At 45.2% G+C, this 22,941-nt stretch overlaps 4 pseudogenes across 1 annotated transcript; 2 read left to right on the plus strand and 2 right to left on the minus strand.

Annotated features, from left to right (window-relative positions):
* Positions 1-120, minus strand: LOC147350695 (5S ribosomal RNA; annotated as a pseudogene).
* A 4,711-nt stretch (positions 121-4,831) lies between these two features.
* Positions 4,832-4,951, minus strand: LOC147350696 (5S ribosomal RNA; annotated as a pseudogene).
* A 3,791-nt stretch (positions 4,952-8,742) lies between these two features.
* Positions 8,743-10,196, plus strand: LOC147350697 (olfactory receptor 4P4-like; annotated as a pseudogene). Its single transcript, XR_015149025.1, has one exon. The product of XR_015149025.1 is annotated as an olfactory receptor 4P4-like (transcript).
* Positions 10,197-19,972: 9,776 nt separating this feature from the next.
* LOC147350698 (5S ribosomal RNA) lies at positions 19,973-20,091 on the plus strand (annotated as a pseudogene).
* Positions 20,092-22,941: the final 2,850 nt, after the last annotated feature.

A 22,941-nucleotide genomic window follows, 5' to 3' on the forward strand; every position in this document is an offset into this window, starting at 1 on the left:
AGCCTCGAGCACCCGGGATTCCCAGGTGGTCTCCCATCCAAGATCCTAACCAGGCCCGACCCTGCTTAGCTTCCGAGATCAGACGAGATCGGGCGCCTTCAGGCTGATAGGGCCGGAGCCGGAGGCGGTTGGCGCCGTGCGCTCTAAGAGCCTTGCGCTTCGCCTCCCTTTCGCTCTGCCCTGCAGGTCGGGCCAACGGGCCGCACCTCTCGTCGGGGGGCGTGCTGTACTTGAGCCGCAAGACCCGCGACCGGACTCCAGCCTGCTGACGCCGGCCCGCCCCCCGAACACCGCCAACACCAGAGCAGCAAGCGCCTGGCCGGACCCGGGGGCCCGAGGGGCTTCCAGGACCCCCCATTGACCGGGAGGGCGTGGGTGCGTGCGTGCGCGCGGGGCCTGGGGGCTGGGCTGAGGGGTGCGGAGGTCTTGGCGCCCTCCCACCCCCGGCCACTCCAGACCCGGCCGCGCTGGCTGAGCGGGGCCTCCCCCGGATCCCATTCGCTGATCAGGCCCGCGCGGCCCCGGAGGTGTCGGTCTTCGGCGCCCGCCGCCTCCCAACCCCCGCGGCCCAGGGGCCTCTGAACCTCCTGCGGGCCTAGGCGCAGCGAAACTTGAGCGCCCAACTGCCCGGCACCTGTCCGGTGCCCAAACCCAGCAGGAGCCAGGGAGGCGCGGTCGACCGGAGCGCCTCAGCCCCTCCCCTTCGCACTACCGAGGCCCCCCCTTTGCCCCCACGCCAAGCCCTCGACCTTCCTGAGAGAGCAGACGAGCCACAGGCAGGCACACAGACAGACACACAGACACTCGCACGCACCCACGCCAAGGGAGACAGCTGGCCTGCGCAAGCTCCTCAGCCAGAGCCAGAGCACCTGGGGGAGGTGGGGGGCAAGACGAACGGGCCGGCGGCTGGCTGTCAGGAGATACAGAGGCAGAAATACATGAAGATTCCGAGACAGACTCCAAGACGGCAAGAGGAGATACAGACACACACACACACACACACACACACACACACACACACACTTGAGTGTGGTCTTTGGAAATACTTGTGTTCGTAGTTGCTGGGTTGAGCCCAACTTTAATACAACCCATGGACTGCGGCCCATCAGGCTCCTCTGTCCGTGGCATTTCCCAGGCGAGGATACTGGGAGTGGGTTGCCATTTCCTTCTCCGGCGGGATCTTCCCGACCCAGGGATCAAACCCCAGTCTCCTGCGCGCGGATGCCTTGCCATCTGAACCAGGACATTGCTAATTCCCTAGGCAAAATACAAAGAATAGAGCTCGTGTTCTACTAAATGGAAAGATGATTTCAAAAACAGAAGCTGTCCTTTGTTGGTATCTGTGAATCTTTATGTTGTTTTCGTTGATTTTTACTGTTAAGGCTAACTGAACAAGGCAAGAGAGAAACCCCAGAATTGAAAAGCAATTGACGGTTTTGAAAGAAACATGTGCAGGTGAAGCTCTCTTCCTTTTTGAGAGATGGTTAAATGCAAAATCTTGATTCAACACATATGACTTTTGTGCACTTTCTTTCAAATCTCCATGACAAAACCCTAAGGCGTCCAGGAAGAAAGGAGTAGAGGGGCAGACAAAAAGAGCAACCTTTCCCCTTGGTGCCATCGCAACCAGCTGCTTAGTTCCTTCATCTCAAGGACTATCATCTGGGCTTCTCTGGTTTGTCTGATTCTTGTTTCGGGGACCGTTTCTCGTCACAAGGCTGTCAACAGTGGGGGTGGGGGTGTGTGTGTGTGTGGGGGGGGGAGCCCTTCTTTCCATTCCACATGAGACCCAGTGGACAATCCAGGCCCTGCCCACTGCATTGAGTGTGCAGCAACAATATCAACGGTAATGCCGGTGAACAATGCGTATTCCTGGACTCCACTCCGTTGGCTACTGACTGTGTGTGGTGGTGGTCTGGAACCTAGACCTGGAAGCTTTCTGGATGATTGCAAATGACACCAAAGTCTGAGGACGATGGAAGATTGCCGGGGTCCTGCCCCCGGCTGATCCAGGGTATTCGAAGCGGGGACGGCGTCGGCGACCTATTTATTTATTTAAATATTTTATCAAAGATATAAAGAGTAATAGGATGAGGATAGCTCAGTAGGAAAATTCAGTGGAGAAAAGAGGCTGAGTGGCTTGGTTTACGCGGGAGACCAATAAAACTTCAAGACAAGAAGTTTGCACCACTTACGTAGGCCGCAGGCATCCTTCCGTTCTCCCGAAGGAGAGGAGACACTGAGGCCTCCCCGGTCGGATCTTAGAAGCCCAGGCATAATTAGTAAGCATGGTGGGTTCCGCGCTCCAGATGGAGACTCAACCAGAGTGAGAGAGAGAGCGACATGGGGAGACCAGTATTTTGAGAAACTGATCCCAATTCTTTATTTTCCATGGTCTACTTTTATACACTGAGATGTTATGCAAAAGTCACATGGAGACAGCAGTCCTGACTTTTATTAAAGTCAGGTGCTTCACACAAATGTATACAGAGGTCTTAGGGGTGTTACATCATCTTCTGGCCAGGGGGCCCTGCTGACAATTTACGACCCTCTCCTTGTGACAGCGGTCAGTCAGTCAGGACACTTATTTCTCCAGGGCTGATTATTCTCAAAACAGACGCCACCCAAATAAAGTTACATTCCTACAGGGTGAGGGTGTAGTGGGTTTTAGTTAAGGAAAGAATTTACTTAGCCTAAGGTCTAACGTGATTAATATCAAAGGTTAATTCTGTATATTCATTAATGTGTGTAAGGGCAGGGGATATGGAGACTTAGCAACAAACATTGGCTCAACAAATGAAAAACCCTTCACCAACACAATTTCTAATTAGCCCATTATACTTATACTAATAGTTTTCTAACTTTTCTAAGGAACCTGTTTTTAGAAGGTTTAAAGCATCTTGTGCCTCTCACGGTTGGGAGGCTGTGAGCGATCACATGTGGCCGGACAAGCCTGTCAGGCAGGCCAGAGAACCTTCAGAGGAGTTTGTAGGTTAAAACACTCTTATCACGCCCAGGAATTATTATAAACTGGAGCTCTAAGTTAACTCCTTCTCCAAAAGAGGTGGTGGGGAACAGCCCCCTGTAAAGTCAGAGGTGTAGGTGAGCACAAAGTAGTAAAGTAGGCAGGCTCTGGTTATGGGGGTAGATGCTCAAGGATTTCCAGGGGGACTCCTGAGGCTCGATCCCGCCTTTGCGTATGTCGAGCCTCCTTCCTCATGACCTTTGCCATGGGCGGAGTACCTCACTCTGGCCCCCAACAGAAGATCTTCACATTTCTGCAAGAGCCACACACCTCCAGAAGGAACCACAAGACTTGCCTGAAATGGTCAAGGTATAAGTCTTGGACTCAACGTTGGAAGGTCTCCACCTTTGCTATGGAAGTCAAACGATCTTTCTTTGAAATGAAAATGGAGCATACTGAACGTTCACATACTGCTAGAGCATTTGAAAAGCCCTAACTTGTAGAAATCTGCTGTACGAGTTCCTTGAAAGCAAGAACCTCTATGTATGGATATGTCTTCATGCCTTAGACTGTGCCTCGAATATAGTGTACACATCAACCCAGGAAAGGAAAGAATTGACTCGCCAAATATACAAAGAGATCAAAAGTGCCGAGCCAAGTGACCCCTTGAGGCTTCCAAGAGCTTTTCTGTCTTTCACACACTAAGTAAATACTGAGCACCTACGATGAGCTAGGAGGCATGTAATAAGTTTCAGGGAATAGAAGGCGGAGAGAAGAAGACACAGAGTTCCTGCTTTCACTGAGACGACTCTAATGATACATCACAGGCAGATCCTTTGAGAACCTATAGAGGGGCCTCTTCCCTCACCACAAAACCTGGGTGTCAGGGAAGGCTTTCCAGAGGCACCATTTCGTTGAGGTCCATAGGTTGAACCTAGGTAAACCAGGGTTGAGATGCAGGAAGAATTTCAGGCCGGGAAAATAGCATCTTGGAAGGCTATGTGACCAGGGAAACTTAGGACATTCAAGAAACGAAAAATGCCCTATGGGATGGAAGCCAAAGAGTGCAGAGGGCATTCCAGGCAAAAGACATCAGAGAAGAACGTGAGGAGCAAGCCTGAAGGGAAGTGGTCGTATCTTCAATATGCTGGGAAAATACGAGAGCCGTTGGAGCAGGGAGGTGACAGCATTGCATCTGCATTTCCAAAAGGTCATCTTGCTCCACATCACTAATGATTGGAGAGGCTCAACTCCAAACTCCAAGGAGGGACCACTTCACATGAGTCCGATTGGGCCTCACTGCAATGTCTGTCAATAACCAGTGCTGGAGAAGATGTGGAGCAAAGGGAACTCTCCTCCACGGGGAGTAGGAATGGGCGTGGGTAGAGCCGGTATGGAAAAGAATATGGAGGTTCCCGAAGGAACTAAAAGTGGAAGTAGCGTATGGTTCAGCAGTCCGACTCCCAGGCATGGACACACCCACGGTATAAGTGAACAAGATAGATGCCCCGTTTGGGCACATCTATCTGTGCGTGCGTGCGCACATGCGCATGCGCGATGGTCTGCGAGGCAGGGGGTGGGGCGGGGGCTGGGGCTCTGGCGGGAGTCCGTGCAAGCCCCGGGATTGCCTGAGGCAAGCCAAAGGAGCCCCAGATGGAGACGGGACTGCCGGTCGTCGGGTGTCCTGGAAGCCGAATGCGAATGCGGAGGGGCTCGCGGGCCGCGCGGAGGCAACCCAGGTCTGCAGCGGGAGTCGGGGCCCCGGCCAGCCGCTCCCCGCGGCCCGGGAGGGGCTGGGGCTGCGGGGGGGGATCCAAGAATCGGGACGCGCGGCGGGGGCTAAAGGACCTCTTCTGGTAGGCAAAAAGCCTCGAGCACCCGGGATTCCCAGGTGGTCTCCCATCCAAGATCCTAACCAGGCCCGACCCTGCTTAGCTTCCGAGATCAGACGAGATCGGGCGCCTTCAGGCTGATAGGGCCGGAGCCGGAGGCTGTTGGCGCGGAGCGCCCTAAGAGCCTTGCGCTTCGCCTCCCTTTCGCTCTGCCCTGCAGGTCGGGCCCACGGGCCGCACCTCTCGTCGGGGGGCGTGCTGTACTTGAGCCGCAAGACCCGCGACCGGACTCCAGCCTGCTGACGCCGGCCCGCCCCCCGAACACCGCCAATACCAGAGCAGCAAGCGCCTGGCCGGGCCCGGGGGCCCGAGGGGCTTCCAGGACCCCCCATTGACCGGGAGGGCGTGCGTGCGTGCGTGCGTGCGCGCGGGGCCTGGGGGCTGGGCTGAGGGGTGCGGAGGTCTCGGCGCCCTCCCATTCCCGCCCACTCCAGACCCGCCGCGCTCGCTGAGTGGGGCCTCCCACCCACCCCGCTCCCATTCGCTGCTCAGGCCCACGCGGCCCCGGAGGTGTCGGTCTTCGGGGCCGCCGCCTCCCAACCCCCGCGGCCCAGCGGCCTCTGAACCTCCTGCCGGCCTAGGAGCAGTGAAATTTAGCACCCAACTTGCCTGGCACCTGTCTGGTGCCCAAACCTACCGGAAGCCAGGGAGGCGTGGTCGACCGGAGCGCCTCAGCCCCGCCCCCTTCGCACTACCGAGGCCCCCCTTTGCCCCCACGCCCAGGCCTCGACCTTCCTGAGAGAGCAGACCAGCCACAGGCAGGCACACAGACAGACACACAGACACTGGCACGAACCCACGCAAAGGGAGACAAGCTGGCCTCTGCAAGCTCCTCAGCTAGAGCCAGAGCACCTGGGAGAGGCTGGGGCCAGATGAACGGGCCGGCGTCCGGCTGTCAGGAGATACAGAGGCAGAAATACATGAAGATTCCGAGACAGACTCCAAGACGGCAAGAGGAGATACACACACACACACACACACGCACACACACACTTGAGTGTGGTCTTTGGAAATACTTGTGTTCGTAGTTGCTGGGTTGAGCCCAACTTTGATACGACCCATGGACTGCGGCCCATCAGGCTCCTCTGTCCGTGGCATTTCCCAGGCGAGGATACTGGAGTGGGTTGCCATTTCCTTCTCCGGCGGGATCTTCCCGACCCAGGGATCAAACCCCAGTCTCCTGCGGGCGGTTACCTTGCCATCTGAACCAGGACATTGCTAATTCCCTAGGCAAAATACAAAGAATAGATCTCGTGTTCTACTAAATGGAAAAATGATTTCAGAAACAGAAGCTGTCCTTTGTTGGTATCTGTGAATCTTTATGTAGTTTTCGTTGATTTTTACTATTAAGGCTACTTGAACAAGGCAAGAGAGAAACCCCGGAATTGAAAAGCAGTTGACGTTTTTGAAAGAAACATGTGCAGGTGAAGCTCTCTTCCTTTTTGAGAGATGGTTAAATGCAAAATCTTGATTCAACACATATGACTTTTGTGCAGTTTATTTCACATCTCCATGACGAACCCCTAAGGCGTCCAGGAAAAAAGGAGTAGAGTGGCAGACAAAAAGAGCAACCTTTCCCCTTGGTACCATCTCAACCAGCTGCTTAGTTCCTTCATCTCAAGGCCTACCATCTGGGCTTCTCTGGTTTGTCTGATTCTTGTTTTGGGGACCGTTTATATTCACAAGGCTGTGAACAGCGGGTGGTGTTGGGGGGCTGTATGGGGGTGGGGGAATCCCTTCTTTCCTTTCCATATGAGACCCAGTGGACAATCCAGGCCCTGCCCACTGCATTGAGTGTACAGCAACAGTATCAACGGTGATGCTGGTTAACAACTCATATTCCTGGAATCCACTCCGTTCGCTACTGACTGTGTGTGCTGGGAGACCTGGAAGATTTCTTGATGATTTAAAATGACAGCAAAGCTGAGCACATTGGAAAATCTTCACATTTCTGCAAGTGCCACACACCTCCAGAAGGAACCACAAGTCTTGCCTGAAATGGTCAAGGTATAAGTAATGGACTCAACGTTGGAAGGTCTCCACCTTTGCTATGGAAGTCAAACGATTTTTCTTTGTAGTGAAAATGAATCATACTGAACGTTCACATACTTCTAGAGCATTTGAAAAGCCCTAACTTGTAGAAATCTGCTGTACGAGTTCCTTGAAAGCAAGAACCTGTATTTATGGATACGTATTAATGCCTTATATTTTGCCTTGATTATAGTGTACACATCAACCCAGGAAAGAAAGAATTCAATCGCCAAATATACAAAGAGATCAAAAGTGCCGAGCCAAGTGACACCTTCAGGCCTCCAAGAGCTTTTCTGTCTTTCACACACTAAGTAAATACTGAGCACCTACGATGAGCTAAGAGGCGTGTAATAAATTTCTGGAAATAGAATGCGGAGAGAAGAAGACACAGAGTTCCTGCTTTCACTGAGAGGAATTTAATGATACATCACAGCCAGATCCTTTGAAAACTTATTGTGGGACCTGTTCCCTCACCAAAACCTGGGTGTCAGCAAAGGCTTTTCAGAGTAACAATTCATTTGTGATCCATAGGTTGAACCTACGTAAACCAGGGTTAAGATGCAGGAAGAATTTCACGCAGGGAAAATAGCATCTTGGAAGGCTATGTGACCAGGGAAACTTAGGGCATTCTAGAAATGAAAAATGCCCTATGGGATGGAAGCCAAAGCGTGCAGAGGGCATTCCAGTGAAAATACATCAGAGACAAACCTCGGGAAGAAGCAATGAAGGGATGTGATCATATATTCAATATGATGGGAAAATCCAAAAGCAGTTGTGGCAGGGAGGTAATAGAATTACATCTGCATTTCCAAAAGTTCATCTTGCTCCATAACACTAATGATTGGAGCGACTCAACTGCAAATTACAAGGAGGGACCACTTCCTCGAATCCGAATGGTCCTCATTGCAAAGTCTATCAATAACAAATGCTAGAGAAGATGTGGACCAAAGGGAACTCTACTCCACATGCAGACTGTGTGGGTGAATTCTCTAAGAAATTACGGGAAGAAGTGCTCCATCTTGTTTATTGCATTGTGTTTAGGGGAACTAATTTGGAATTAGTGGAGCCCATTTCTCAGTATATTATTTCCAAACTAGGCAACTATAATTACAGTCTGATAAGATGGAACTCAAATAACTTCTGAATGTTAATTTATTTTGAAAGAGGAAATAATCTTGCAAGAGAAATATAGACAAACAGGAAAAGCATAGTTGTCAATATATTAACCTAGAGATGCTTCAAATATTGTTTAAGAAATATGAAAGTTTCATGGAGTATTTCACATGAAGGAATTATTTCCTCTTAAAAGTCAAAAGGGCTTCCCTGGTGGTCAGAGGCTAAAGCATCTGCCTGCAATGCAGAAGACCTGGGTTTGATCCCTGAGTCAGAAAGATCCCCTGGAGAAGGAAATGGCAACCCACTCCAGTATTCTTGCCCGGAGAATCCCATGGATGGAGGAGCCTGGTGGTCTACAGTCCACGGGGTCGCAAAGAATCAGATACTACTGAGCAACTTAACTAACTTAAAAGTCAAAAAGGATTATGAGTCCACTCATAAAAATGATTTGTTCTTCAGTTTTATCATGAATTACCTGACTAAAGGATGATTATTTATTGTATTATTCCTTCAAAATTATAGCACATTGTTCACTTTCCAGATTTTTATTTAATTGATATTTATTTAACATTGACTCTGTGCCAGCACTGCAAAACCCACCCACACACCCTACACCAATTTTGTGATTTCATTAGAAACCACTTAATCAAGCAAATTCTATAGTTACCTCTATTTTACATCCTAAATTGGCACATTATATGTCACCCTACTTAACACCATTAAGATTATCTCTTTTTTTAAAATTCTTGATAAATATAATTCCTTGCTTCCTCACAAAATAATTTAAATTATATAAAAACTGGAACTTTGTCTAATTTATCACTGTATTCTTAGCTCATAGAAGAATATTAGTACTAGATAGTCAAAGACTCGTATTAAATGAAAATGATTTCAGTGGGTCTCAAAATAACTTGTCTTTAAAAGGCATTGGTGCCATTTAAAGTAGATATTAGGTTTCCATTTTCTCATCAATGATTCGTTTCATTGGTTTTGTCATTTCAGATCACTTTCTTGAACATCAGATCATGGAAGATAGAAATAATGTTACTGAATTTATCCTCTTAGAACTTTCTATGGACAAGAAAGTCCAGATCCTCTGCTTTTTATTTTTCTTATTCTGTTACCTGGCTATTTGGTTGGGGAATTTGATCATTGTGATTTCTATTACATGCAGTCAGCTAATCACCCAGCCCATGTACTTCTTCCTTAACTGCCTTGCACTCTCAGACCTCTTCTACACCTCCACTGTGACACCCAAACTCCTGACTGACTTACTGATGGAGAAAAAGGCCATTTCCTATAAAAACTGCATGACACAGCTTTTCACCACCCACTTCTTTGAGGGGGGATTGAGGTCTTCACCCTCACAGGGATGGCCTGTGACTGCTATGTGGCCGTCAGCAAACCTCTCCACGACGCCATCACCATGAACAGGCAAAAACGTCACTCAATTCTCATAGCGTCGTGTGCAGGGGGACTTCTTCATTCTCTTGGTCTCTTTCTTCTTGCGATTGTTTGACCTTTCTGTGGCCCCAGTGAAATAGATCACTATTTCCGTGATGCATATCTTTTTTTGAAACTAGCCTGCACTGATACACACAAAATTGGCTTTTTTGTCATTGCCAGTTCTGGCTTGATGGGACTGGTGCTCTTTGTGGTTTTGATGGCCTCCTACACTTTGATTCTGTGTAATGTGTGCACATATTCTGCAGAAAGCCACCATAAAGCACTTTCCACCTGTAGTTCCCACATCACAGTCCGTGATCCTCTTTTTCACACCTGTCATCTTTGTTTACATTAGACCTGCCACAACATTACCAGAAGATAAAGTGTTTACACTCTTCTACACAATTATTGTCCCCATGCTCAACCCGCTTATCTACACACTTAGAAACATGGAGATGAAAAATTCCATAAGAAGAGTTTGGTGCAATAAAAGGATCTGGGAAGGGAGCTTAATGATCTGAAGGTCATTCGTCTGACTCCAGTGACTGTCTTCTCATCACTCCCTCTGTTGCTGATTCTCTCCTGCTAATGGGAAAATCAGTCAGAATGTGTAAAAGCCAAGCCTCCAACAACAGCTTGCCTTCAGTGGTTCCTTCTTTATTTTCCTCTCAATGTGTTTTCCTTGATTTCACTTTTCACTAATAATCCCCTTTGTTTAAAAAAAAAAAGAAAAGAAAAGAAAAGAAAACTTTTTACAGAGTAAAAACACAGTGAAAAGTCTGGAGGGAGAGTGATCCTGCCTGTATTGAAGGCTAAACCTGGGGGAGACTTCGCTCTCAAAATACTTGGCCTCAAGGTATAAAAGGTAATAATATGTTAAAAGGTAAAAGACAGTTGAAGAATCCACCTGCTAATGCAGGAGACACAGGTTCAATCCTTGGGCCAGGAAGATCCTCTGGAGAAGGAAATGGCTACCCACTCCAGTGTTTTTGCCTGGGAAATCCCATGGAGAGAGGAATCTGGTGGGCTACAGCCCATGGGGATGCAAAACAGCTGGACATGATTCAGCGACTAAACAAAAACAAAAAGGCAGTTATAGGAAAATAAGAACAATCACATACTGCAAACTCCTTTCTGAGCTATATACCTAGCCTCGTATCCTACAACTCTAGATTTCTTTTAATCAAGTACCTAGAGATCTTTTTGTGTGTATTTGTGAACTGCGATTATTTTACTTAAGTGAAATGAATATGTAGATCTAAATACAACATAGTGTAAAGTCCAGCCTTATAGTCTACATGGCAAGTCTTACAGTCTGAAAAGCAAGTCACTGTGTGATCTGTTTGTGAAGTAACATTGTAAGTATTGGGGAAAATATATACAAACTCTTGCTATTTTAACTGGGTTTGACATTAAGTATACATGATCAAGGAATAAATAAACTACAACTGACTTTGCTACAAAAAAGAAGAAAATATAAATCCTTTAGTTCCTCAAAATAGATGATTTATCTCAAAGTAAAAGACTTTCACTTCGTATCTAATTTCAAGTGTAGAATAATCCTAAAATAATATTTGACAAAATATAGATCAGACTCAGTGATGGGAATATATATATTCTGCTGCTGTGCTCAGGTGTTTCTGACTCTGTGGCCACATGGACTGTAGCCCACCAGGCTTCTCTGTCCATGGGGATTCTCCAGGCACAAATATCAGAGTGGGTTGCCATGTTCTCCTCCAGGGGATCTTCCCAAGCCAGGGACTGAACCCAGGTCTCCCATACTGCAGGCAGACTCTTTACCAACTGAGCCATCAGGGAAGCCCAAGTATACTGGAGTGGGTAGCCTATCTCTTCTCCAGGGGATTTTCCTGACCCAGGAATCAACCAGAGGTCTCCTGCATTGCAGATGGATTCTTTACCAGGTGAGCTACCAGGGAAGTCTAATGTGTATACATCCATACCTATAGGATTTTCATGATTTTCTAGTGCAAAGTATACATTTTGTTTGAAATACATTTTTAAGATTGCTGCATTTTCTTAGGAAAATGTGCATAGTTTTGGATATAAAATGTAACTATTGATAGTATAGATTTGTATTCTATATAATGAGTTAAACTATATTTAATACTATAGATTTATTTTAGGTAATAGGATATTTTCTAATGTTTCTCTCTCAAATAATGTAATATTTTTTAGAATTAATAGGAAAGATTATGAATTTTAAAGAATCATATTATTAATATGTCATAAAAATGTTGTTAACTGTTCTCCACACAAAGATAGGCCATATTAATATTTGGCTATATTATGTGTGTGTCTCCTTCAGAATTTTCCACAGTTTATTGTGATCCACACAGTCAAAGGCTATGGCATAGTCAAGAAAGCAGAAATAGAAGTTTTTCTGGAACTCTCTTGCTTTTTCGATGATCCAGCAGATGTTGGCAATTTGATTTCTGGTTCCTCTGCCTTTTCTAAAACCAGCTTGAACATCTGGAAGTTCATGGTGCACGTATTGCTGAAGCCTGGCTTGGAGAATTTTGAGCATTACTTTACTAGCAACAAAGATCTGTCTAGTCAAAGCTATAGTTTTTCCAGCAGTCATGTTTGGATGTGAGAGTTGGACTCTAAAGAAAGCTGAGGGCCGAAGAATTGATGCATTTGAACTGTGGTGTTGGAGAAGACTCTTGAATGTCCCTTGGACTACAAGGAGATCCAACCAGTCCATCCCAAAGGAGATCAGTCCTGGGTGTTCATTGGAAGGACTGATGTTGAAGCTAAAACTCCAACACTTTGGCCACCTGATGAGAAGAGCTGACGCATTTGAAAAGACCCTGATGCTTGGAAAGGTTGAGGGGAGGAGGAGAAGGGGACAACAGAGGATGAGATGGCTGGATGGCATCACTGACTCAATGGACATGGGTTTGGGTGGACTCCGGGAGTTGGTGATGGACAGGGAGGCCTGGTTTGCTGCAGTACATGGGGTCTCAAAGAGTCAGACACGACTGAGGGACTGAACTGAACTGAATATGTATGTGTCTTATTTTTGTACTTGCAAGATACTTTGCAAATATTATTTTCATATTTTGCTTCATATTTACATGTCAAAAAAGAATGGTGTTTCAGAATTGTAAATAATAATCTTAAGGAGGCAAAAGTTATCAAAGTAACTGAATGAATATGTAGTAAATAATGTAAATTAACCAAATCTTACTTATTTTCCCAATTGAATTATCTCCTCAAGTGGATCAGTTGTTTGGAGTTACATTTTCATAAAGATCATCCATTTATCTCCCCAGATAGTTGCGAATATCTGGTAATAACTGATATTTTTCAATATCCCCATCTCTGTGTTTGCTTATAGTGTTTAATAGCCTTCCATAGAGACCTCAGTTCTGCCTTCATGTGTAAATTAAGCATAAACCATAATCCATGACCTTCAGCCACGAACTACAGAGTTTAATACCAGATATTTTGGGTGAGGAATTTTTTAAAAAGATGCTTACAATATATGCCATTCTTATCTCTCTTGTTAATAAGTACAAGTACTAGGAAACAAAGAGGCCAGAATATATTGCTTCATTTCACAGAGACATCATTCATACAAATCTCTCTCTCTCGGAATGAGGCTTAAAATAAGACATTATTCTGCCTGCCTCATTCAGTCTGGATTCATGAACAGTTCAGGTTGTGGGGTGGTGGTTGCTTTTCGCTAGTAAATCATACTGTATGAGAAAACTCATATACTGATTTTAATTCCTATTGCGTGGGGATTTCTTATGTTATGTCGGTTCAGTTCAGTTCAGTCGCTCAGTCCTGTCCGACTCTTCGTGACCCCATGAATCGCAGCACGCCAGGCCTCCCTGTCCATCACCAACTCCTGGACTTCACTTAGACTCATGTCCATCGAGTCAGTCATGCCATCCAGCCATCTCATCCTCTGTCGTCCCCTTCTCCTCTTGCCCCCAGTCCCTCCCAGCATTGGAGTCTTTTCCAAAGAGTCAACTCTTTGCATGAGGTGGCCAAAGTACTGGAGTTTCAGCTTTAGCATCATTCCTTCCAAAGAAATCCCAGGGCTGATCTCCTTCAGAATGGACTGGTTGGATCTCCTTGCAGTCCAAGGGACTCTCAGGAGTCTTCTCCAACACCACAGTTCAAAAGCATCAATTCTTCAGTGCTCAGCCTTCTTCATGGTCCAACTCTCACATCCAAACATGACTACAGGAAAAGCCATAGCCTTGACTAGATGGACCTTTGTTGGCAAAGTAATGTCTCTGCTTTTGAATATGCTATCTAGGTTGTTCATAATTTTTCTTCCAAGGAGTAAGCGTCTTTTAATTTCATGGCTGCAGTCACCATCTGCAGTGATTTTGGAGCCCCCAAAAATAAAGTCTGATACTGTTTCCACTATTTCCCCATCTATTTCCCATGAAGTGATGGGAGCAGATGCCGTGATCTTCGTTTTCTGCGTGTCGAGCTTTAAGCCAACTTTTTCACTCTCCACTTTCACTTTCATCAAGAGGCTTTTGAGTTCCTCTTCACTTTCTGCCATAAGGGTGGTGTCATCTGCATATCTGAGGTTACTGATATTATCCCGCAATCTTGATTCCAGCTTGTGTTTCTTCCAGTCCAGCATTTCTCATGATGTACTCTGCATAGAAATTAAATAAGCAGGGTGACAATATACAGCCTTGATGTACTCCTTTTCCTATTAGGAACCAGTCTGTTTTTCCATGTCCAGTTCTTACTGTTGCTTCCTGACCTGCATACAGATTTCTCAAGAGGCAGGTCAGGGGTTCTGGTATTCCCATCTCTTTCAGAATTTTATACAGTTTATTGTGATCCATGCAGTCAAAGGCTTTGGCATAGTCAATAAAGCAGAAATAGATGTTTTTCTGGAACTCTCTTGCTTTTTCCATGATCCAGCAGATGTTGGCAATTTGATCTCTGGTTCCTCTGCCTTTTCTAAAACCAGCTTGAACATCTGGAAGTTCACGGTTCGTGTATTGCTGAAGCCTGGCTTGGAGAATTTTGAGCATTACTTTACTAGCATGTGAGATGAGTGCAATTGTGCGGTAGTTTGAGCATTCTTTAGCATTGCTTTCTTTGGGATTGGAATGAAAACTGACCTTTTCCAGTCCTGTGGCCACTGATGAGTTTTCCAAATTTGCTGGCATATTCAGTGCAGCACTTTCACAGCATCATCTTTCAGGATTTGAAATAGGTCCTCTGGAATTCCATCACCTCCACTAGCTTTGTTCATTGTGATGCTTTCTAAGGCCCACTTGACTTCACATTCCAGGATGTCTGGCTCGAGGTCAGTGATCACACCGTCGTGATTATCTGGGTCGTGAAGATCTTTTCTGTACAGTTCTTCTATGTATTCTTGCCACCTCTTCTTAATATCTGCTGCTTCTGTTAGGTCCATACCATTTCTGTCCTTTATCGAGCCCATCTTTGCATGAAATGTCCCCTTGGTATCTCTAATTTTCTTGAAGAGATCTCTAGTCTTTCCCATTCTGTTGTTTTCCTCTATTTCTTTGCATTGATCGCTGAGGAAGGCTTGCTTATCTCTCCTTGCTGTTCTTTGGAACTCTGCATTCAGATGCTTATATCTTTCCTTATCTCCTTTGCTTTTCACTTCTCTTCTTTTTACAGCTAAGTCATACAGTGACTCACTTAGTGGCTCAGTCACACACTTGAGAATGTAAAGAACAACACTTCTTGAAACAGGCAATATCGAAAACAATAGCAGTAATAGTAGAATCATAAGAAGTTAAGTCAAGAACTTCTATTAGGTGTAGCCCAGTGACATCTCCATGTCATCTGACTTAGTTTGCTAAATGACTATAGCTTGCTGTTGATATCCTGCTTGTAGATCCTGAGCATCTGATCTTTATTCAAAGACTGGTTATTGAGATAAGCTTTAGAAACAAACTCAGAATGTCCTTTTTAACAACTTAATTCAACCTCTTAGCAATGTAACATAACCACAAGGAACTATCTAAGGAGTGAGTCTTAGTAAATACAGACCTTAATTAAAAAAACTGGAACTTAATATTCAGTGAAACATAATAGATGCCATAGGCCTGACATCAGTTAGGTGGATTTTTCTTTTAGAGCTCCCCAGTATACGTTGAGATTTCTGTATATGTCGGGAGACAGTCTTTTTATTTACCTGATAAGGCTGTTCAGAACCCAAGTGTCTCCAGTTTCTGGAGGGATGAGGCAGAGAGAAAAAAGGTATAATTTTACCCATAGGAGTAAATCACTAGATTGTTTTAAACGATCAGTAACTCGAGGAGAAGTGCTTCTTTATATCTGAAAACACAGAGTAAAAGTCAACAATATGTCAGACAAAAAGTCGTGAAAATTGTGGTCATATTTAGCGGTCTACTCCATCCCATGCAATTGATCCCTTTGTTCTGCTGTCCTTGCCCAATGACCAAGGACATCAGTGAAAGCAATAGTCTCGAAGAGACTCATGAAGTTTTTGTGAACGTCTGTATGACCTGTCCAGCAAAGTGGGTGCCCTGATCACTGGAGATTGTGGAAAGCACCTTTTAACCATTTTTTTCTATTCTGAGATATTAATCCTGAAGCCAGGAAAGGCATTATCAAATAAAAATGAGGTTTGTCAGGGAGCCAGGAAAAGCCAAGTGGACATCTTGGACCTCTCATAGCCCCAACTCTTTGGTTTATGGCCATTTTTAATCCATTTTAAATTCCCTGAAGACATGTTAACTTTTGTAGAAGCAGAATGAGCTTTGTTCATATGTGCTGTAGTCTGTTCTCAAAAGCCACATTCCAAGAAAACTTTGTTCTTTTAATCAGTGAGAGAAAACCAAATTCCAGTTTGGTAACAGCTTATATTCACTGTGAAACAATAGTTATTCACTTAGTCATAGTAACAATAAGACTTCAAAGGCAGTTTAATGTCTTAACAAACTTGTAGCATGCACAAAACTCTTCTTTCACTTGCAACACACCTGGTTACACTTTCTGTATTCATCACTTCATTTGCCCATTTAGAGGACAGCCACCTGCACGTTTAGACTTACTTTGCTTTCCCTTAATAGAATGGAATTCCATTCCTTATTACTTTTTATTGAAAACACACATCTTACTTTTCTTCAGAAACCATGACTTGTACTTTACATCATCATTCTGTAGATTGGTAAGGATAAATCACCCAAAGTTATATCATTTATAAAAGTATCTTCACAATGCCTCTGTTAATTAGATCAATAAACAAACATCAATATCATGTATCAATTCAGTAATGATTATTTCCCAGATCACACAAGCCTCAAATTCATTTACTTTAATTTTCTTGAATTTAGAATTGTTTGATTTGTAAGCACTGACTTCTCTTTAGGCCAATTAATTAGAGCTCATTGAACCACTTAGCCTTTAGCAATTTTTTCCAAGGATGGAGACATACACCGAGACACACACAAATCTGGACAGACAGAAACCTCACAGTTTTCCACCTGAAATTTAAAATGTCTCTTTGTCCCTTTTAATTTCTTGGCTTGAGTTCCAGCTCATGGCTGGAGTCCCAGATAGAGTGGGCTGTGTATCTCAAGGACATGATAAGAGTTAACTCAGGTTTTTCCCCAGGCATGTTTCTGTTTCTCAGGCAGGATCAGAGCTCCCCAAAAGAGTATTTTCACAAGTCAAACTTTTAGTAATTACATGTGCAAAAAGAACCAGTTTTGCAATTTCAAAAAGATTCCATTTTACCTAGTTTTCTCTGGAGTCTATAGAATACACATGGCCATTCAGGGTTCAAAATGTCATTTCTCCTTCATGTAGTCATAGCTTCATACCTAAGCTTTAAACCAGAGAGTGCTCAGATGGGCTCTGATGACAGGGGTAGACTGATCGATAAGATGTCCCAGCAGGGATTCTCTCTCTGGGCAGGTGAGGTCTTCTCTTAAAGCAAAGAAACCCCATATATAAGGGATTTTTAGGCCTTGAGGATCAAAATTATCCCAGTTTTTCAAGATATTATTCAAGGGGGGTGGTTCTGGACTGTTAGGCCCCATCTGTAAGAGAGAAAAAAGCAGTGCCCAGTGCCATGGCTTTTTTCTACCAGAGGTGTCTGCCCCTGCTCTAGACGGGGTTGGAGACTGATTTTCCACCTAAGCTTCCTTCCCTGGCCAGAGCTAACCTGTCTCTTACAGGTGAAGGTGTCCTACTCCCAACCCCCCTCGTTCTACCACCCAGGCATGGTGGAGATGCACCAGGGTTAGACCTGATGGCATCCCAGATTGATGTCCAGGTCCTCACCATTAAAACCTTGGTTTGATTTCCCTTTTATTCCGGCACCACCTGGGGTGGAACAGAGTAGTTTTCCAGATGCTTGCCGAGCCAAGACCACTAGGGGAAGCACCCAACTTCTGTGTACCTGCGCACATTCCTCATAACAGTATAAGTGGCAAGTCATAAAGGGATGAACAGAAAACCCAAGACATCCTCCTGAGAGTGGCCACACGAGTCTATTTAAAAACAAAGGAGGCGATAGAGGGCCCGCCTGCGAGGAAAAACTAATCCTTCATATTCATGGAGTGCCAACATCGTCCTTTTTATTCCTGTCCATCAGACTGTACAAAAAGAATACCTAAGGAGTTGAGACAAGAGCCACTGGAGGGCTTCGTCTGCTCTGCTAAGAGCTAGCGTTACTAAGGGAAGAAGCCCAATGCACTTTCAATCTGCCCAAATCTGGGGTGTGCCAATCTGTGTCCTCAGGAATCTCATGCTCACCAGCAATGCCTCAATCCATATAGTCCAGAGGCATAGCCATGACAAGAACTTGCCTGTGTGTCTGTGGGATCAGGATGGTGATTTCTAGTCTGAGAGATGTCCCTGGAGCTAGAGCTCCAGCTAGCTCCCTAAAGTGCTCCTGTCTGCAGTGTCCTGTAAAACTTGGAGTGGGGGCCTTGCTAGAAAAGCACAATAACAGCATGGATTGCAAGTCCCTTGAAAGTCTACAATCTGGCACACAAGGTTAATAACTTTAATTCCCCAAGCAGATATGAAATGGTCAGAGGGACCAGGAAAAGCTGACTGGGGAAAAGAAATTCAGTCCACATGCTTCTGATTTAGTAAAGTAGCTGCTGCTGCTGCTGCTGCTGCTGCTGCTAAGTTGCTTCAGTCGTGTCTGACTCTGTGAGACCCCAGAGTTGGCAGCCCACCAGGCTCCAACGCCCGTGGGGTTCTCCAAGCAAGAGTACTGTAGTGGATTGCCCTTTCCTTCTCCAATGCAGGAAAGTGAAAAGGGAAAGTGAAGTCACTCAGTCGTGTCCAACTCTTAGCGACCCCATGCACTGCAGCCTACCAGGCTCCTCCGCCCATGGGATTTTCCAGGCAAGAGTACTGGAGTGGGGTGCTATTGCCTTCTCCGTAGTAAAGTAGAGACCACAGTAAAAGAGCAAAAAAATCTCAACTCTGAGTGTTCTTACCTTGTCTTGAAGATCTTGGTCAAGCCCCCAAGATGATAACCTAGCAGTCAACAGTGACCGATACCACTGGATTCATGGTGTCTAAGAAGAAGATATTACTCTGGGGCCAAAGACAGTCTCAGTCACTCAGAGCTTTGTGTATATTTTATTTAAAGTGAAGGTGACAGAAAAAGCTTCTGACACAGACATCAGAAGGGGCTCACTAATTTAAGTGGGGCCATATATACTTCTCAACTAGCCTCTGAGAATAGACAAAAAACATCTCAAGGATGTGAGCGTTTTGCCCACACCCTTTCCTATAACATACATCCAAAGCTCAAAAAGAGGAATGTCCTTGAACCTGAGATACTGCTCCCTACAATGCCTACTTGTCTTAGGCAAAAGAATGTGAAAAAGAAAGCAAGCTTGCCTCCTCCTTAAAGGGGCTTTAGGCTTGGACTCTTTATCAACCTGCTGGGACAGGTAAGTATACAGTTAAACTCAGAAAACTCTAATGTTGTAATGGTGGTGAGTAAAGCATTTGTATAACATACCACTGATAACTCATGTAAGTATATCACTTATAAATTCAGTATGAAGGTCAAAAGATAAAATATCAAAATAATGATAACTACAAAATGAAATAATGGAACCATGTTTGAAGAATTAGATGACAGTATGATACGAAGTCAACAAACAGAGAGACTCAATGAAGAGCTACAAATTATTTTTTTTTTTTTAAGGAAACTAACAAATTCTGGATTTGAAAACTAAAATAATTGAAATGAAAAATTGATAGGTTCAACAGCACATTTGAGATGCTAGCAGAAATAATCCATAAACTTGAAGATGAATTCATAGAAATCAATGTAAAAATAAAGAGAAAAAATGTTGAGGGAAAATGATGTAAGGCATCCATTCATTACACCATCAAGTATGGAAGGAGAGAGACTCTCAGAAAGCAGGGAGAGAAAGGGGAAGGAGTAAAATTACTTGTAGACGGAATGGCTGACCGGCAGTTCAGAGCGAAACGGAGGTGCAGCGCAGGGCTCTTAGGGCGCCGGGCGGCAGCAGCCTCGGTCTAAGGCCATAGCACCCTGAACGCGCCCTATCTCATCTGATCTCGGAAGCTAAGCAGGGTCGGGCCTGGTTAGTACTTGGGTGGGAGACCGCCTGGGCATACCGGGTGCTGTAGGCTCTTTGCCTTCCCTCTCCTTTAGCCCCCGCCCCACGTCCCAACTCTTGGGCTCCCGCAGCCCCAGCCCCTCCTGGGGCTGGGTGGCCAGGGCACTGACTCCCGCTGCAGACCTGGGTTGCCTCCACGCGGCCCGCGAGCCCCTCCGCATTTGGCTTCCAGGAAACCAGACGACCGTCCCGCGGGTCTCCGTCTGGGGCTCCCATGGCGTGCCTCAGGCAATCCCGGGGGGCTGCACCAGCCCCAGCCCCAGCCCCAGCCCCACCCCACCCCACCCCCATCCTCGCCGGCGAACGCCCGAGCTCACGCGCACCCGCACGCACACACAGATATATGTGCACAGACGGTGCATGTATCTTATTCAGTTATACTTTTGGTGGATATATGCCTGGGAGTGGGACTGCTGAATCATATGGTACTTCTAGTTTTAGTTCCTTCAGGAACCTCCATACTCTTTTCCATAGTGGCTCTACCAACTCACATTCCTACTAACGGTGGAGGCGAGCTCCCTTTTCTCCACATCCTCTCCAGCATTTGTTATCTACAGACTTTTCCATGAGGACCATTCTGACTAATGTGAAGTGGAACCTCATTGTAGTTTGGAGTTGAGTCTGTCCAATCATGAGTTATGTGGAGCAAGATGACCTTTTTAAAATGCAGATGCAATTCTATCACCTCCCTGCTCCAACTGCTCTTGTATTTTCCCATCATAGTGAAGATATGACCAAATCCCTTCATTGCTTGGTCCCCACTTTCTTCTCTGATTTCTTTTCACTGGAATGCCCTCTGCACTCTTTTGGTTCCATCCCATAGGGCATTTTTCATTTCTTGAATGTACTAAGGTTCCCTTGTCACGTAGCCTTCCAAGATGCTATTTTACCTGCCTGAAATTCTTCCTGCATCTCAATCCTGGTTTACGTTGGTTCAACCTATGGATCTCAACTCAATTATTAGTCTGAAAAGCCTTCTCTGACACCCAGTTTTTGGTGAGGGAAGAGGCCCCTATAGAAGTTCTCAAAGTATCTGCCTGTTATTTATCATTAGATTAGTCTCAGTGAAAGAAGGAACTGTGTTTCTTCTTCTCTCAGCATTCTATTTCCAGAAACATATTGCATGCCTACTAGCTCATAGTAGGTGCTCAATATTTATTCAGTGTGTGAAAGACAGAAAAGTTCTGGGAAGCCTCAACTTTTCACTTGGCTCAGCACTTTTGATCTCTTTGTATCTTTGTCGATTCAGTTCTTTTCTTTCTTCTGTTGATGTGCACACTATATTCAAGGCACGATCTAAGGCATGAAGACATATCAATAAATATAGGTTCTTGCTTTCCAGGAACTCATACATCAGATTTCTATAATTCAGGGTTTTTTTTTATTTAATGCTCTAGAACAATGTGAATTTTTAGTATTATCCATTTTCATTTCAAAGAAAGATCATTTTACTTACATAGCAAAGGTGGAGACCTTCCAACTTTCAGTACAATACTTATACCTTTACCATTTCAGGCAAGTCTTGTGGTTCCTTCTGGAGGTGTGTGGCTCTTCCAGAAATGTGAAGATCTTCCATAGTCCTCAGACTTTGGTGTGATTTGGAATCATCAAGAAAGTTTCCAGGTATAGGTTCCAGACCACCACCTCAAAGAGTCAGTAGCGAATGGAGTGGATTCCAGCAATATGCATTGTTAACCAGCATCACTGGTGATTCTGTTGCTACAGACTCAATGCAGTGGGCAGGGCCTGGACTGCCCACTGGGTCTGATGTGGAATGGAAAGAAGGGCTTACCCCCTCCACTGTTTCTAGCCCTGTGACTAGAAACGGTCCCCAAACAAAAATCAGACAAACAAGATTATCCCAGATCGTAGTCCATGAGATAAAGGAACTAAGCAGCTGGTTGAGATGGAGCCAAGGGGAAAGGTTGCTCTTTTTTTCTCCACCTCTACTCCTTTCTTCCTTGATGCCTTAGTGATTCATCGTGGAGATTTGAAATAAAGTTTACAAGAGTCATATTTATTGAATAAAGATTTTGCATTGAACCAACTCTAAAAAATGATGAAAGTTTCACCTGTCACATGATTCTTTTAAAAAGTCAATTGCTTTTCAACTCTGGGGTTTCTCCATTGCCTTGTTCAAGTAGCCTTAATCGTAAAAATAAAATAAAACTAAATAAAGATTCAAATATACCAACAAAGGAAAGCTTCCGTTTCTTAAATCATCTTTCCACTTAGTAGAACACTAGCTCTTTTCTTTGTATTTTGACTAGGCAATTCGTTGTATTGTGGCTCAGATGGGAAGGCATCCACTTGCAGGAGACTCAGGTTTGATCCCTGGGTCGGGAAGATCCCCTGGAGAAAGAAATGGCAAACCACTCCAGTATTCTTGACTGGGAAATGCCACGGACAGAGGAGCCTGACTGGCCACAGTCCATGGGTAGCATACAAGTTGGGCACAACTGAGCAACTAAGAACAGAAGTATTTCCAAGGACCACATTCAAGAGATTTGGAACTCTTGCTTGACTCCCTCATGTTGACCATGTTGACTAGGCAGCAGATAGCAGCTGATTCATCTGTACAATTAACAAAGAATGTGTCATTCTGTTCTATACTTTTCTGTACTGTAGGAAGAGACTGTACAGAGCAGATGTCTGGACTTGTACAGGACTTTTGGTCCTTTAGAGGATTACAGTTGCACCATCAATGCTTGCCAGAGGTGGCAGGAAGGCGGCCCTGAAAGTTTGAGTCCAGACATGTCCAGTGTTTTAGGATATATCAGATGAGTAAGAATGCATTTACCCTTCACTATGTCTCCATAGAAAGTTGCTTTGGGTTTGGAGGTACACACACACACACACACAC

This window comes from Bos grunniens, chromosome 20 (assembly GCF_055505025.1).
Source record: "Bos grunniens cultivar Pamir isolate PY7600 chromosome 20, Bosgru_T2T1.0, whole genome shotgun sequence".
NCBI lineage: Eukaryota > Metazoa > Chordata > Mammalia > Artiodactyla > Bovidae > Bos > Bos grunniens.